General features: G+C 41.1%; 1 protein-coding gene across 6 annotated transcripts in view; it reads left to right on the top strand.

The window, feature by feature from the left end:
- Positions 1-17103, top strand: part of TMC6 (transmembrane channel like 6) — a 1104128-nt gene extending 1087025 nt beyond the window's left edge. For all 6 annotated transcript variants that reach the window (XM_044068185.1, XM_044068183.1, XM_044068186.1 and 3 more), the window contains one exon: positions 16890-17103. The gene's annotated coding sequence lies outside the window, so the exon portion shown is untranslated. The remainder of the gene's footprint in view (positions 1-16889) is intronic.
- Positions 17104-18428: the final 1325 nt, after the last annotated feature.

Consider the following 18428-nt stretch of genomic DNA (forward strand, 5'->3'; position numbering starts at 1 on the left):
TCTACATGATGGGTGCTACCACCTACATGGTACTGTTGGAATACTATGTTAACTACATGCAGATGACAATGCCACAGTAGCGTTACAGCAATATACCATGGCTTGGACAACAGGTATCTGTCCGTATGATACCCTTGTGGTGGTTAGGTGTGTCATGTGTAGAATGCATTGTAGGCCACTGTATGTATTTGCAGTCATGGATGGACATATCCATAGTGTGCTGGCATGTACATGAGACTGCTATATGCCAAAGGGTATTGTTCCCAGGGATGTGTGGGGCTCAGTAACAATGGCTACTGGTATAGTGTAGTACTGCAGGGATATCACTGACACCAGGTTCCTACGTCTGTGTATCAGTTGAGGAGACACCATGTAATGACCACTGAATGTCAGGCTATGTAAGCTGTGTATACCACCAGAATGCAGACCATTGACATGTGGAAAACGTATCACCCACAGCATACTGTCAAACCATGTCATGTTCCATGCTGACCATGTTCACAAATGTACACCTGCAAATCGGTGATGTAAACATCACACATGTACTGTCCACACCCCAACACATGCAGGCACAGGTACACACAACAACCATGTGGCACATGTGCAGACAGTACACTTTGGGAATTAACACTGGTGTATACAAAACTGCAATGACAAACATAGTTAATGCATCATGCATGCTCGAATCTACCCACAACAATATCATTACACTGTACTGTTAACAACATGATAATAATACTACAGTGCTATGTAGTCACCCTGTGCATCAGTACCATGCTATCCTGTTCCAGCATCAATGTTACAGATGGCAGGAGGTGGCACAGTTTCATCATATGCACAGGGTGTGTACTTGGTTTGCCAGAGTCTGCCATTGACACATCCAATTGACATGTATGTGTGTGTGTGTTAGTGAGGGACAACAGTACAAGATGGGGCAATGTTGCTGCGATGTGTGTGTGTATGTGTTAGCCCTTGGTGTTAGCATTGTGTGTGTGTGTGTGTGTGTGTGTGTGTGTGTGTGTGTGTGTGTGTGTGTGTGTGTGTGTGTGTGTGTGTGTATGTATGCATGCACACAGTTCCACCATGTGGCTGCCATATACGGGTGTTTATGGACAGCCACAGACTGTACCTGCCAGGTCATACAGGTCACTGTCTCTGGCCATGTTCACGGTACCTGTGCCTGGCAGGGGTTCTACGGACAGTATCAGGTACTAAGCCAGACTGGGTACTGTCATCAGAAGCAGTGGGTTGTTGACTGGACACATGTCCCTGCTGGGACTGTCCAGAGCCACGTGCACATGGTCTTCTTGGACAGTGTAATGACAGCACAGACCCAGCATTGCTGGGGCTGGTACTGGCACTATGGGAGCGGCTGCGGGTTTGTTGTCATCCGCGATGACTGGCAGCTGATAATGTTGCGGGCAGACGTCCATGTCGACGCCTCAACCATCCTGCACTGTCCTGGCTCCTGGACATGTAGTTGTGGAACAGATCTAATGTGTCCCCCCAACGTCTATCAATGACCTCGCTGATGTTACGGATGGCAGACGCAATGTCACGCATAGTGTCATTCATAGCAGTGCGATGTGCTCTAAGCTCCTTCAGACCCTGTCTGGTGTACCGTTCTATGCGTGCCTGTGCCTGCATTACAGCCTGGAACATAGCTGAGGTTAATAGACCTCTTTGGGCACGTCTGACAGGGGCAGTACGACCACGGATGATCCCACGAGAACCCCTGGACATCTGCCTGTGTGGTACCATGTCAGGAATCTGGCCATGGCTGCTGTGAGGGGATGCATGTGACAATGATACCACACTACCCTGGTCAATGCCCACTGCATGCTGTCCCTCAGCTAAGGACATTGGTGACAATGGATGTATCGGCAGGATGACTGTGCACATTGATGGGGTTGACTGCTGTCTACTGTCAATTGGATGACCAACGACAGACCCTGTCACACCTCCCTGTGCCATTACACATGTATCATCATCAGTGGCTTCAGGTTCCCTGCTGCACTCCACCAGAGCAACATCAGAACCTGTGAGAGGAAGATAGGAAACACAGTTTACAAATGTGTACACAATATTAGCACACAGGCACACATGCACACAGGCGCACATGCACACAGGCGCACATGCACACATGCACACAGGCGCACATGCACACATGCACACAGGCGCACATGCACACAGGCGCACATGCACACATGCGCACAGGCACACTCCTCAGTACAGAAGATACAAACACAGACACACCTGCAATCCAACACATACACAATACTGTTTTAGGGTGGGTGACTGTTTCACAAGGAATAACATCACTGCACACGTGTCAGCATGCAGGTTATGTGTTGCACAGGAACATGCAGTGCAAGTGTAGACAGCCCTTGTTAATAACAGTATATGTGTACTTGATGCTTTTGTGTAGTTGTTCACTGATTGTCTCCACCCTGGGACACAATGTGTACAAGGACATAACAATGTTGTGCAAGTGTTACAAGCTGTGGGTGCATATATTTGCGCACACACACACACACACACACACACACACACACACACACACACACACACAACACATGACGGTGCTACACAATAACAGCTACGTGTACTTTTGTGGTCAGTGGAACTGGATGTGGTGTAGTAACGTGAGCCATGATCAACATGCTTCTTGTGGTCAGTCAACAATAATAATGTGTGCCAGACAGGCAGCTAGCATGCTGTACCTGAAGTGCAGTAACATGACTACATCCACAATTAGCCACTTGTTACATGGGTGTGTAAGGTGGCCAATAGTGAGCATTGCCTAACATGAATGTATTATTTGTTCCAGACTGTTGCACAAAGACATGATAGGCCTCTACCCCTCAGGTATATTATGTGTGCTGCGTAGATAAGTGGGATGCTGAAAGCTGGCCATACAGCAGATGTCATAATTGGACATGTGTAGCAGGCTAAGGTGTAGTGTCTATGCCAAACATGTGTGTGTTGTGTACATGTGTATCTGGTGTGCCTATACAATGTCCAGTACTGTGTTGCCACACATGTGTCATGCTCTGTGTATTGCATGTGAGTGAGGCAGCTACTGAGAATAATGGGATATGCATAGTCTCACAGCAAAAATGCACAGCATGCATTATGTGTAGGTGTGTTGCATGTGCACACACCACACCGCCATATGACATGCACATGTCATTAGCAATAGTATTGTTATTACACACTCACCAGCATGGATTGGCTGCCTTGCTGTCAACTCCAGAGGGACCTGCAAACATATGAGAGGGATTGCCAGTGGCCACAACTGTGCATTTGATACTGTGAGTATGATAAAGTACAGTAGTACAACAGGTGGCTTTCACAGGTGTACAGATTATGCTCAGAATATCAATCTTGCAGAAGAATGGGCAGAATAACAGCTACACAAACAGTGCACATCTCACACACACATAGACTACCAGTATAGAGAACAGTCAACTACAGATATGGGATGTTACCTGCACACTCCATTTCAACATGCTGGGTGGCTCCGGCCTCCATGATGACACATGTTTGTGGATGTTCTTGTTGTTGGCCTGGAGCCACAGCACTTAGGAGGTGCTCTTCCACACTGGTGAGGTGGGGGTGGATAGGTACCCCACCACCTGTGGCAAGTTGTTGTCTGTGGATATCAGACGCACACTGCTGGACATGTCTAATTAAATCACTGCAGTGATGGCGTACCTGCTCGTATGTCTGGTTATGCATGCCTATGTCATTTACCCGATGGACAAGTTCTTGCCACAGTGCAGCCCTCTCATGCTGGTTCTGGCTGGTCCTGGAAAACAGCACAGAGTAATTATGCACCAGGCTCTGGTGGATCTCCTGATCCTCTGCTGCTGTATACGGTGGGTTTCTCTGATGTACCATCACCCTGGAAGGAAGGAAAAGAAAATATGTGAGCAAGTCATGTGGCACACTTAATATTCAAATGTACTGATATCACTTCACTGCCATATATAGCATCTGTCTGTCTATCAGGGGATACACATGTTCGATACCACATATCAGTGCTCAGCCCACAACTGTCTGACAGTGCCTGCCACACTCCATACAACAAACTAGTATACACCAGCACTCGGCACACTGTTTGGGATACAATGCACAACCTCACACTGGGGTATGTATCAAGCTAATGGATGAAGAATATTGTCGTCCCATGCAATGAATGCAATACACATGTACAGTTTCAATGGTAATCCACCCTAGTCTTTGATGCCATACCCCTACCTGACATATGTGCACAGTTGTTACTAAAGCCAGCATACTGCTGTCAGAGTATACATGCTGCCAGGTACACACACATACCCTGTAACACACATGTGATTGCGGCCATGGTACAGGCATCATTACACACACATTAAACATACATACAACACACAAATGTATGACGACACATATGAGCATTAACTGTGTACCTTATAGTACTGTGTGCCCCTACTTATAGATACCTATGCGCTTGAGGTATGTAATCTGTGCAGGCTACAGGTAACGCACCAAACAGTGTTACCACAGAATGTGAACATACACCATACTGTAGTGTTTAGGCCTACAAAATCAGGTAGTACAACAGTTCATATGTGAGCTGGATTCAACAGCAGTACCACTTACTAAGCATTCATGTATTGCTTCTGCCTATGATGGGACACTGCAGTCGTACACAGGGAACTACGGCACAACACATGCCAATCTACTATGTTTGCATCCCAATAACTGACACATCTTTCTCTGGCCTCACATCAAGGACACCAACTACCATGACACACAAACTCATGCTACGCTATCACACCTTTACAGACCTTGCACACAATGTCACACTCATTCAATGTCACATAGCTGGTATTGCACTGAGTACATGTGTGTGTGCATTGTGTCATAGGTAGGCACTATGCTATTGGCCCTGGGCCTAGGGCAGCCTAGCCATATGCTACCCTGCACTTTGGTACACATGTACTGTGATTTTACTTGCTCCTGTGAAACATGTTGCACACAGGTGACTCACAGGGCATATTAACTATCTCCATGACATTCATCAGGGGTATGTATGACATCTACTAATGCGGAGCCTTGTTTGTTAATGCTGGGTGGTTTAGTCCAGGGTATGGCATATTTGTGTACAGAAACCTGTACCTCCAGCATGTGCTGTTTAGTGCGGTGACAGGGATTAGGGCCCTAGGTCATGTAGGCTGGACGGATTGTGATGTGTTGCCATGGTGGTTGGCCAACTGGTATGGGTGTGACATAACTCTGTGTAGGCAGTATGCAAGGCACTCTAGCTGTGGTTTTGTGAGTTAGTCTACATAGGGAATGTGTTTGTGGCCATTATCAGTCTTTGTTAGGTATGTCTGTGGCCTTTCCATTTGCTGTAGTTCTCATGGGAGGTACATACTGCATAGGACATTGTGAGGTGTACAGGGGTACACTGACTTACATTTCCCTAGCTGACACACCTTTTGTGATGACACGTACCATGTACAGGGATTACAAGACTAGTGTGCCACTGTGGACATCAAAGGGGAGGCTATTGTATACCTCCAGTGGTAGGCAGGCAACCACCTATGTGGTAGTCAGTGGGTAACATGTTTTGGAATGGGGTATGGTACTGCAGTATCAACACTGGTGTTTTGTCCATGCCTTGGTCACCAGGCACCTGTTGCAGTACATCTACCCCATGTCCCCCTCTCTCACTCTCTTTTATATATATATATATATGTATATATATATATATATATATATATATATATATATATATATATATTTATATTTATCAATATATACATATATATATATATGTAAATATATATACATATCTACATATATGTATATATATCTATATACACACCGCTATATATAACCATATATATATATATATATATATATATATATATATATATATATATATAAAACCATATATATATATATATATATATATATATATATATATATAAAACCATATATATATATATATATATATATATATACACATATCTATAGACATTCATATCTATCTATACATGTATGTATCTAAATTTATATCTATATATGCATTTGTCTATTATATCTATATGTATATACATATTTTCTCTATCTATCTATCCATATATCTCTATGTATCTATACAGACCCCTCTGTCTATGTACATATATATATATATATATATATCTATATATATATATATATAGATATATAGATATGTAGATATATATGTATATCGATATATAGATATATATATATGTATATATATATATATATATATATATATATATACACACACACTTCTTAACATCCATTGCTGTACATATACATGCACATGTTGGTACATGGACTGCCCACCTTTCATGGTGAGAATATCACTTCTGCAACAGTTTTGAGACATACCATTCTGTAATGATACTGCACACTGTTGTGCATAATGCATTATGCTGTCCTCAAGCCATATAGCTGTAGCAGGCCTCACTGGCTCAGTCCCACAGAAGTTCACCACCATATGACATATACCTGCACTGCATGATGTTTTCAATGCCACACACTACAACCTACATTGATATGTGCACATAGCAACCTTCAACTACATATGTATGTCCAGCCTTCAGCCTTCACTAACAGTATGTCCCTTGCCCTATGCACATCTTCATATACATATAGATACAGACTGCTAACATGTATGGATGGTTCACAGTATGTAGATTATTAGATTATGTAGTTTACATTACCTTTGTCTCTGACAGCTTTTTTTTTGGATTGCTGGCTTGCTATCTGGCTGGCTGGCTGCCTGGATGGATGGATGGATGGCTGGCTGGCTGGCTGGCTGCCTGGATGGCTGGCTGGCTGGCTGGCTGGCTGTCTGGATGGCTGGCTGGCTGGCTGCCTGGATGGCTGGCTGGCTGGCTGCATGGATGGCTGGCTGGCTGGCTGCCTGCCTGGATAGCTGGCTGGCTGCCTGGATGCCTGGATGGCTGCTTGGATGACTGCCTGGCTGGCTGGCTTGTTTTTTCTTTTTTTTTTATTTTGGTCTGTCTCTCTCTCTCTGTCTGTCTATCTCTCTCTGTCTCTCTCCCTCCAGTTGCTGCAATGATATTGCATGTGTGGACTGGCAGTACAGGCTGCTTTTGTAGGTATCTGCACATGTGCATGTGATGGCCTCTGCACCAATTGGTGGCCAGCATTTACTAATTGCATGCAGCCTGCTGTGTGGTAATTGCAGTTCTCACTGTGATTTCAGGACACTGCTATAAAATGTTAGGTTAGGTAGGCGTAGGCCTTTCAGTTTTGCAAGGTGGAGACCATGCTGGTTTGCTGTGGACACTGTTGTGTCAGTCAGAAGGTTGGTATGTCTCTCATATCTAAGGCTGTGTTGTAGCCACTGAAATGCATGTTGTACTGAAACCTGACTGTTGCTTTTTCCATTTCACTCTTCTCAGTGTGTATGTTAGCTCACACCTGCTAATGCTAACACTGTTTACATGGGAGTATGTACTTTCCTGTGAGAGTTGTGGATTAACTGGTATACAACAGTAGTTCTTGCAATGTGTTGCTATGGCTTCACTATTTTCCCTTTACATTCACTCCTTGAAGGCCTGATATTTGTCTTTACTGGAATGTGTTGCTATGGCTTTCCTGTTTTCCATTTACATTCACTCCTTGTAATGCATGATGTATTTATTTCAGCCGTAAGTTCTTATATGCTTGCTGTGGCTTGGTGGCACTGCATGCAGTCTGGTGAGCCCAAGGTCTGGGGTTTGACATGTACAAGGGTATTTTGTTTTGCTGCTGAGCAGTACTAGGGCCTTGTAATTTGTACTAACAATTATGAATATCAGGCACATGCAGTGCTTGTAAACTGCTATACTGTCATTACTTTGTTAGATGGCTACATCCTTTGATATTTCTGTGTTGTACTCCTACATGAGGGTGTGCTTGTGGGAGTAATTCTACAGCTATTCGCACAGTGTGTAACAGCAGACATGCTGATATGCCTGTGTATTTCTGACATTTGCAGGCCTCAGATACTCTCAGGTATATATTTGACCAGCCTCAGGGAAAGGTACATATCAGTGGGATACACCCATGGTATATTTCAGATATTCTGCAGTTGTGACTGTGGGGTATTTTGAGCATATGTATTACTATACCATTTCTGACATGCAAGTAGTGTCTACTTTAACTTATTGACAGTCACCATTACGTGGGATACCCCACCTTTCTGCCTACTGTTAGTACATTCCACAGGGAGTCAGTGGGGCACAGGTAACATTTTTTTGCAAATCAGGGACATCCCTGTAAATCAGTCACAGTTGGGAAGTCTGGCCTCATACCTATTCAAATATTGCTGTGTTTATCCTGCTTTGATACTGTGTGGGGTTTGTAAGGTGCTACTGTAACATTATTACCTCATAGCATGGCTGTTTCTCTTATCACACTAATGTAATGCAATTCCACAAGAATTGCCAGTAAGGATTCAGGGGACAAGCTTTGTGTAATGGCCTTCCTATATTCCCTTTACATTCACTCCTTGTATTTCATGATATATTTCTTTCAGCACCAAGTTCTTGTATATCTGCCGTGGCTCAGTGGTAATTCATGCAGACTAGTGTTTCCAAGGTCCGGGGTTTGAGACTGACAGGGGTATTTTATTTTGCTGATAAGCAGACTACAGGCCTTGTCATACAAAGTGACTAAGGCACTTTTAAGCAGTTGTAAGCGGGTTTGCGCTGGTTTATGCAATGCTTACACATGCGCACACATGCTTAGCTAAGCGCACACAAGCGCACACCCGCTGACTACTGCTTAAACGTGCTTACTCCCGCTAACATCCTCGCTAATTTCTTTTAAAGAAAAGAAAACGGGGAGATAGGAAAGTGGTGAAAAAGGGTGCACAAAGAGGGTAGGACAGTAGGAAAACAAGCTCAGGATGTGCAGGAAGATGTAGGGAAGGCCCATAGCTGCCCATTTCTTTATTAGCAACAGCTGTGCATATGTGTGAAATTTGGTGTGAAATTTGAAACCTTCCACCCCTGAGAGAGGGGTGAGGACAACAAAATATGTTGTACTGCCAATCAGAATTATCAGTTTACATGTCCAGTGGACATGTGTGCGAATTGGGCAGCTATGTATGGGGTGCAATTTTTTTGTGGGAACAGAGTGCCCTTTTTTTATTTTTTTTTTTAGGTGAGAGTGGAATGTGAGGTACAGGAAGTAGGTATATTTGGGGAGGTAGGTTGGGGAGGTTAACAGACCAGACAAACAAGACGCATACAGGGGCGGAGTATGACACGGGGATAAACACAAATGACGGGTACGGATGTTTGGATATCACAAGCCCATGAGCCCACAGATGGCAACAGTGGAACTGAAATCCCCACCCATAGGCAGTTACCACTGCACCTTCACAGCTTAGGCCAGGGCTGTGTTGGGGGCTGGATAGGACGGGCAGGCACACCCATGAGTTGCGCCACCCTCGCCTCAAGCTGGCGTAGGGGATCAGTCACAGAATGCCTGATCTCACTACGCACCACAGACCGGACCCTATGGAGGGTGAGTGGAGGCTCTCCTCCGGCCACACTTGCAGAGGGGGGATGAGCCCCATACCCTGCAGCACTTCCACCCGAAGGTGGCACAGGGCCACCGGAGGAGGAGGTCCCTGCCTGGGCACTGGTGCCAGGTGCACTCGCCAGCTGAGGTGGGAGAGGTGGGTCCGCTGGAACCCGCCTTCCATATTGTCCTATGTTTAGCAGTATTTTATGGCATTTTGGGTTAGTAACAAACAACACCATTCAAAATTAGTTGTAACAGCATGCATCAGTATTCCCATTAACCAAACACTCATGAATTCCAAACATTGAGCAGCAAGCATAACACATGCATATTTAGAACAACAGTGCACATTCCAACAGCATGCAGGGTTGATTGGTGGCAACAGGCCATCAGGTTTGGATATGTGAACAGGGCACATGCATCAATGTACATGCAGATATGTATAAACCAACAGGACAAATGTCCATGGGAATTAATTGTGAATACACATACCCAGTTTGGTGTGGAATGGCATAATTTGTGAAAATAGGGTAGGGTGGAGAAATATTACATTAACAACTTAAACTACCTATACATATACTGTACATTCCTAGTAGATGCATATATATATATATATCCCCTACATGTATTAGTACAGTTTCCTGTATGTAACCTTAGGAATGTTGGTGATGGGGATGTTACTGCTACATTAATATACATTCCATTTTTATTCGTATATGTTCATATCTGGCTGTGTTCAGGTACAGCATCCTGCTACATTTGATTTATATGGGTCTAGACAACTGTAGATGTTCAGCATTTCATAGAACCATACTATTTCCATAATGCAAGGGTACAGTAACATATCCAATTTGTGGTGTTCTGTATTTTATTTAACACATTACACTCTTTGGTTGTGGCTGTCTCATTCATTTCACAGTGTAGTGACTGCAGTATACCTTTATTGCAGACTTATTACAGCTTTCTTGGTAGCTTCAAACTGTCTTTCTCACACTCTCTCAATTATTTTATATTTACATTTCAGACCGGTACTTAATTCTAGGCTTTATTAACATTTATTACTGGTTTACAACAACTCTTTCCAGCTGACTCACTCATTTCATATGGCAGAATTTACAAGGATGTATTTGACACTTATCTGTCCTTTGTTGATTGATTACCACTCATTTTCTGGCTGCAGCAGTTATCTGATATTACAATACAGGTGGACACTTCTATTTGAGACTTGTTTAATCTTTATTACTGGATTGCATTACACTCTTTTCCAGGCTGCATCACTTATCTAATCTTACAATACTAGCAGAATCTTTCTTCTAGGCTTATTTGACCTTTATTAGTGGGTTACAACACTGAACTCTTTTACAATCTGTCTCACTTATATTCTATGACAATACCAGCTAAATAATTACTAACCTGCCTGGTGACGCAACCTCAGCAGCCTATCAGCATAGGCTCGCTGATTCACGGAACGAACACCTGCAGCTGTAATATAAAGGAAGTAATATTGGAACATACGTATCCATACTATAGGCTAGGATATAATTTCTTACATACTTAATTACATGGATACTTACTCAGTAGTGGGGCGTTGGGCATTTGGCGGGCCTCCTGGATCCAAAGGTTCAGTTGGTCCTCCTTCTATTGCTTCAGGTCCGCATGGTGGTGATGGACCTGTTCAGCAGTCCTTGGAATGCCTGTGGCACTGGTGAGATCATGTGCCAACCAGTTCCATGCCTCTGCCTTGTACGCACCCCAGTGAACCTGGCCCTGCATGAGTTGTGCTTCATGATCATGGACTAGGAGCCAAACCATATATTTTGACTCCTCCACACCCCACCTTTGTGCTCTAAAGCAACTTCCCTCTCCTGCACCTGCCATCCTGACTGCAAGTGGGTAAAACAGTCAGTTATGCTGTGAATTCCCGCCTATGGGGCTTATATATGCTGGTTTTCCCACACTTATCTGTGATTGGCCGTTTTGGATATTTATCAGCTTGAAAAAACCTGCTTTGTCATGCTTCTATTTCCATTCATTCCTATATATATGCTAATACTGCATTTCTCAGTACAACTGTCATGGCTTAGTGGTAAAGTACTTTGACTATGGTGCACAGTATCCCAGGTTCAACCCTGGGCATTGCTTTTCTTATTTTACTACTGTCTAGACAGGCTAGGAGGTGTGTCTGTGTAAAGGTGGCTTTGATACAGCTTGCCCAATGTTGCCCGATGGTAAGCTGGTTGGCGCGCTGCGCAGCTCCGCACAAACGGCTTACGCTGGGTAACACGTTATTTAGCTATGAGCACTCATATTACGCTGGGTACAGCACTGCTGAACTACGGGCACTCATTTTAAGCATGGTAAAGTGCTGCTCCACTCCAGGCACTCATATTAAACCTGTTAAAGAGCTGCTCACCTACGGGCACCCATATTCAGCTTGCTAAAGCCTTGCTATGCTATGGGCAATTCTGATCCTTTTCTTATATTTTGTCAGATTTCTTCAAAAATACATGGCCCATTTCATTAAATTTTACTTAAATTATAGTTTATATATATATATATATATATATATATATATATATATATATATATATGTGTATATATATATATATATATATATATGTATGTGTGTGTGTGTGTGTGTGTGTCTGGGGATTGTTTCATGCTTATTTAAATAAAAATGGAAAATGATGTTATGGAGGCTCGAACTCTTTGGCCAACGTCTCTACCACTACGCTATTGCTACTTGGCTTAATTTGCATTTTTAGATCTTATATGCTTTTCAGTGTCTGCTAACTGTGGCTGAGTGGAGGGCATACCTGCGCAAACGAGCGCAACTACGGGCAAACATTTTGGAAATTATAAAAAAAAAAAAAATTAAACTGATATATTTACGTTTTACATTACAGTTGGGTTTATAGTCTGTGAGGGCATGTGGTGTTGTGTTCCTTGACATTTCCGCGGACTCACTCGTGGGTGTTTACTTTCAGGACTCTGACTCTTCTGGGGGCGTGTCCCTTTGCAGAACTCGGCATTCGGACACACCCCCTACTTTTCTACACAGACCGTGTTAGCCTAGGGTATGATTCAGCATGCCCTCATGAATATGCATGGCATGCTGACATCATACCGTTAGAATGCAGCCTCAGTGTAAGACATATTAACTCTTACACGGAGGTTTCATGAATCCGGCCCCATGTCTTTTTAAAATTTTAAACTTGTATTTGGTGCCAGAAAACATATAAAGGGGCCAATTGATTAATTTATTCTGAAGAAGTCCAAACTGCAGTGGATGAAAGCACTAAATCTGATATGTATTTGGAATATATGCTACTATATTTTCATTAAACTGGTGGTATTATTGCTTGTCGGTTTGTGCTTACTCCCTTGGTATCCTATTAATAGCGTTATTCAGTTAAACTATTCGGCAGTAGGTTTAAAAGCTATTTAATTATTTGGAGATCACAGTTTCCCTAGAGGAAGAAGCTTCGCGATTTGCAAGTAAAATTTTCAGAAAAAAAATCCCTTTGTTTATCAATACCTTTACAGGAATAATCAACACCCTTTTCATATGAAGAAAGGGGTGATAAAAGGACAATACATCAGACATAGTAGGCTCACCAGTAATCAAACTATTTTTGAGAAAGAAGCAGAATATTTAAATTTGCTTTTCCTCCAAAAACACTGTGACATTGACTGGCTTATGAATATTATCAAGGAAATATTTCTGCTCAGATCAAACAAAGCCAAACCTATTTGGATGAAAAATCAGCCAGAGACTATGTCAAACATGGAAGATGAGTTGACTTCCACAAATGCTTTATTAGTTAAATACACCAGTGCTTTTCCACTTCCTGTTTTCAGTGACATGCATCTTATCAGAGACATACTCAGAGAGAACTGGAAGATTATTTTAGGAAATGGTGAATTAGCCAGAATTATTGGTGTCAGACCTTCGATGGCCTACAAAAGAATTCATAACCTGAGATTCATGTTAGCACACCATCAGAAACAAATACATGAGGTACTTATAAATGTGTCAGGTGTAAGCAGTGCTGATTTAGTAGCAGCACTTCTAACATTCACATCAAACCACTGAATTTAAACCTTCGGGCAAGAAACGGATATAACTGTGACTCACAAGGAGTTGTTTAGAAGAATTTATGAACACAGTTTGGCTATAAAGAAAAAATACACTAGTAATTGTTTAACCAAACGCTAATGTTCAGTAATTTCAAATAAATTCCAGTTTTTCATGATAGATGCTGTCAGTATGGAAGAATTTGCAGGTAATTAGAATGTCGTACTTGAATGCCGTGAATCCTGGTGGCAAATAAAACTGCAGGCAGATAAGTTTCCCAGTCTTAATGAAACAGTAAACATTAAATGTTTCTGATGGCACAAAGACTTTAAATGCTAAGTACTGTTGATCCTAGTAGCCATGATTTTCTTATTTACCGAAGTATGTTTTCATTCTAGATAAATTATATTAGGAGTTTTGTCAGCAACACTATACCATTTCAGATAAGACAGTAACATTTCTGATTTGTTTGTATTTGGTTATTTTCTTGAATATGTTTTAAAATGCACTGTAGCTTTACGAAGAAACGAGGGGAACAGAGAAGTATTTTATTGGTTATGGATGATCATGTGATTCATTTGATATTTCTTTTAAACTTGCATTGTGTACTTGGTTTCAACTCTGATGAAGTTCTATTGAAAATAAAAAGAACAAAAGCACTTGGTAGTTAAAAGTTGTGCTTGGGACTCCTTCCATGCTTGCCTTTGTAAGATTGTTCAAAGTTCACTTGGCTTTTTAATTCTACTCCACTTGTTGTTGTTCTGATAGTAGTATGCATAGTGTATGTAAACATTCATTCTAGCTGGATGTAGAAACAAATAAATATGAAGTATATTTGTTTGACAAGTAATACTGCTACAGCACTTGGAAAGGTTAAACTTTAGCATTAAAGCAGCAATGTTTATTAGTTTCAACCAAGTAATTTTTTTTCTAAAACTGACATGCTCAGTGATGCTTCAGATGTCTTGGGGTAAAGTGCTATAGGTGTCTGGCATAAGTTTTTAAAAAAGATTTTTCTCCAGCAGTAAGACCTTAAGTAGTAAGATTCCATTCTGATTCTATAGTAGATATGCTGAGTGGTTTAATTCTAATGTCATGGCCAGTGGAGGGTAGTGCCCGTTGAAGATTTTAAGAATTTGTGACAAAGAATTTGTGACAAAGAGTGTAGTAGAAAGTGGGGTCCTGTAATTACAGGCATCCATTTGGCTTTAGGTTGAAGTGTGAGATATTTTGAGTTTAGGAAAATTTACTTTAAGGCATATTCTGTCTGAGGAGTAAGAATATTTAGGGATTTTTTAATTTCAGTTGTTATTAAGTGTAAATGTTTGTATGACAGCTTTAATTGAGTCAAAACTCCTCACACTGTACTTTCTGTGTGGTACTGAAAAGTGAATTTTAGCCAACCAGTATAAGTACATATTCAGTGCATTTACTGCTGGGATTGAACTGTATGCATTTTTAATTGAAACAGTGTGCTTATTTATAAGCACGGTGGGGGGGGGGTCTTAGAATCACAATCACCCCAGTGGGGGTTGTGTAAGTTTGATAGTTTGTTTTAGGTTAGCTTGTTCTGTAGTGGTTGAAAATAATTTTGAAAGGTCCACTTGTAAACCATTAGGCATGTTTGAGTTCAGTATTACATTATGAAACGCTCATTGATCTGTAAGAGTTCTAAGAATTTTTTTTGTTATTAGAGAGATAATCGCCCTCACCTAGAGGAGGTGACTGGGAAAATCAAGCTGAGGCCAGGGGAAATGGTTTGGCAAAATCAAGCTGAGGCCAGGGGAAATGGTTTGGCAACTCAAGCTAAATGCATTGCAGAAGCCTGACTAAAATGAGACTATTTATCAGCAGTTATTTTAAAAGACTTGTCTGTCTGTTGTAATTTTCTTTTCCAATATGTATATGACTATGTGATGTCTTTTTATATGTAAGACAAAAGCACTCTATCATTAAAGATTTCGAGAAGACATTTGGTTGTGCTTTCCTTTGGGCTGCGCACACACAGACACACATATATAAATCTATACATATATGTATATATTTGTATAGTTAAGATATGAGAGAACAAACATGTATGCTGTCTGAAAAGTGAAAGAAACCAATGCAAAGTGTCTGAGATGCTCTTGTGGGTGCTTCATGACAGCATTTCCCATGTAACTGCACTGCACTGTGTAGTCCACATTACCAGCTGACGTGTTTTTTTTTCTTTCAAGGGAACTAGAATAGGATGTGTTAACCTGTGTGTGGCAAGCAGTGTGAGCATTAAATAATCCCAGGACTGTATGATGTCACAGTGGGCATTTTCATGGGTTACACTCTAGCTGGGGGCATACTCTCAACTGTCCAGATTTTTGCCTCATATTTTTGGTCTGTTTCTCATAAAATGTTTGGTTTTCAGGCAAATCATTGAGGACTGAAGTTACTAAATAATAGCATATGTGTAAGTTTCAGACTTTACATCTACCAGCAACTGCATGATAACACAAAACCTGTTTTTCTATCAAATTTCTACGTTTGTAGCAGCAATATTTAAAATCTTTCCCTGTTTTTGGGCCTTTGTCCAGATTTCTTGCACTAAGAAGTTGAGCGGTATAGTGGCGGAACAGAAAGTGGTCTGTTCCTCCTTTCCATTTAAACTGCAAATTTGGCCAATTCATTTGCCACAGTATCTTTGTGCAAATTGTGTCTGATATTCTTCGTATTTGTCTAGGGTGGGATATTTACAGTATGGTGGGCATTAGGGGGCTGTTTTGGTAAACATAAATGTTTGTGGAGTTGTATTGCTTAGTTGTAAGATTTCTTACCTAACAGAAAATAGATGTGTTGCGAAAGGGCAGAGACAAAGAGGGAGAATGGTTAGGAACACAGACTGCTCTGAATGTGTAACTGACTACTTTGTTTTAAGCAAAGAGTTGTTTGAGTAAGTTGGTGTCTTTCAAGAGTGATAACTTGGCAGCCCCATCATTTGCAGTAGGACTGAGAACAGAGATGCCCAAGTGGTGTATTAGAAGAAAAGGTTAATCTGATCCTGTAACGTATAATATTTTGGGAACTGCTACTTGTTCCTGTTAGAGAGGATGAGCTTACTCTACTGAACTATGTCAAATGAATGAATTAGCAAGTAGAAAGATCATAGTCTGGTCTCAAATTCTGTATGACCATACACAGCAAATCATTTACTATAACTAAGTCAAGCTGTTTAGTGCAAACAAATAAAAGTATTGTTTTTCTGTTTTAATAGGAATGTCAATAAGGAGATGTGCAAACCAGGAGAGCAGATACTGCTGCTTTAAATTTTACATGAAACCTGTGTTCACCACTAAGGATATTTTGTATTCATAACTGGAAGTATGTACTAAACTGGAAATTCAGGGAGACCAACTGTCAGAAACAGAACAGGGCATGACCCAGATAAAGAAGTACCGGTTATTGCAATGGAATGTACATAGCAAAAGTTTAACTTTCAAACGGAATGTACGTTACTTTACAGGGAAGGCTGTGTACCGTGCAATATGTTTGTGACAAAAACACAGATAATCAGGAATCCTACGTCAGAAAAGGAGAACTGCCAAGTTATATGTAGAGTTTTTACAACAGCTGGATCTTTCGGTAGAGAAGCTGCATTCACAACCGGATGGTCTATCAGAAAAGGCAGCACAAACCCTGTGCCAAGCATCCTCACGACATTTGCACCTGCAGCCAGCATCATTCAAGCTTAGAACCCCTGGCTTCTAAAATGTCTGTGCTTTATGTATCATTGCAGTAGTGCTCATAACTCTACCCTCACAACAACGGAAAATGCTCTGTACATATATGTAGCTGTCATTTCTTTTGAGCCAATTTTTTGTTCTCTTTAGTTTCTTTCTTAGCATTAAATTATACATTTGTACCCAAAACAAAGAAAGCATGTTGACACTGTGCAGAGAAATGACTGACTGATTTCCGATTAGCAGATCAGTTCTGTGAAAGCTGGCATTATGGTTTCACATTTCACATTGCTCGTTGTGCCATTTGAACAGAGAATGTGATGAACTAAAAACAGAATGTGAATGACACAGCAGTATGCTAAAAGTGCTTATCTGTTGTCGTACAACAAACACTACTACTCTTTAGACATTTCAGCAGATGATAGTTATGCTTTTCTTTATTGCTTGTAAATATAAACTGCATGAATACTTATCTGGTAAATTATATTTAATTTTATTATAGATGGTGACAGGGTAAGGGAAATATGTCAGTAAAACTTTGTAGCTCTTTACTAAAAACAAGGTTTGATCCTTAAATTTAGTGTAGATGCACATATCTGGAGAACATCCCAGAGTGTTACCTTTTGTTGTAAAACTGTAAGCAGCTAATTGCTGTGTATTGAGAGTTGAGCCTAGAGACCTAGGTTTGTATCATTCAGTACTGTTCGACATTGCTCTGTTATTTTACTTATTTCCCCCAGTGTACTCTTTCAGTTTTTTAAACATTGATATTAAACATATTTTAAAAAAATGACATAGATATACAGTAACAGAAAATAAAGCAAACCATGATAACATTTCCTTTATTTTCTTTGTTACTTGTGTTTTCTTTTTAACAATTTTCATTCACTCCAACATTAAATAAATTGCACAGTGCCTGCCACCCCTTGAAGTTTACTCATCCTCCTGAACAATATTCTGCATATATTGGTCCCTCATAATCCCCTTTTCTAAAGATCCCATGGCCGGTTCTTTTATCCCCTTTACAAAATTCATTACTTTAGTTAGAGTTGGTTTAGAAGTTTGATTTATGT

The sequence above is a fragment of the Protopterus annectens genome, chromosome 4.part0, assembly GCF_019279795.1.
Source record: "Protopterus annectens isolate FY-2018-M chromosome 4.part0, PAN1.0, whole genome shotgun sequence".
NCBI lineage: Eukaryota > Metazoa > Chordata > Ceratodontiformes > Protopteridae > Protopterus > Protopterus annectens.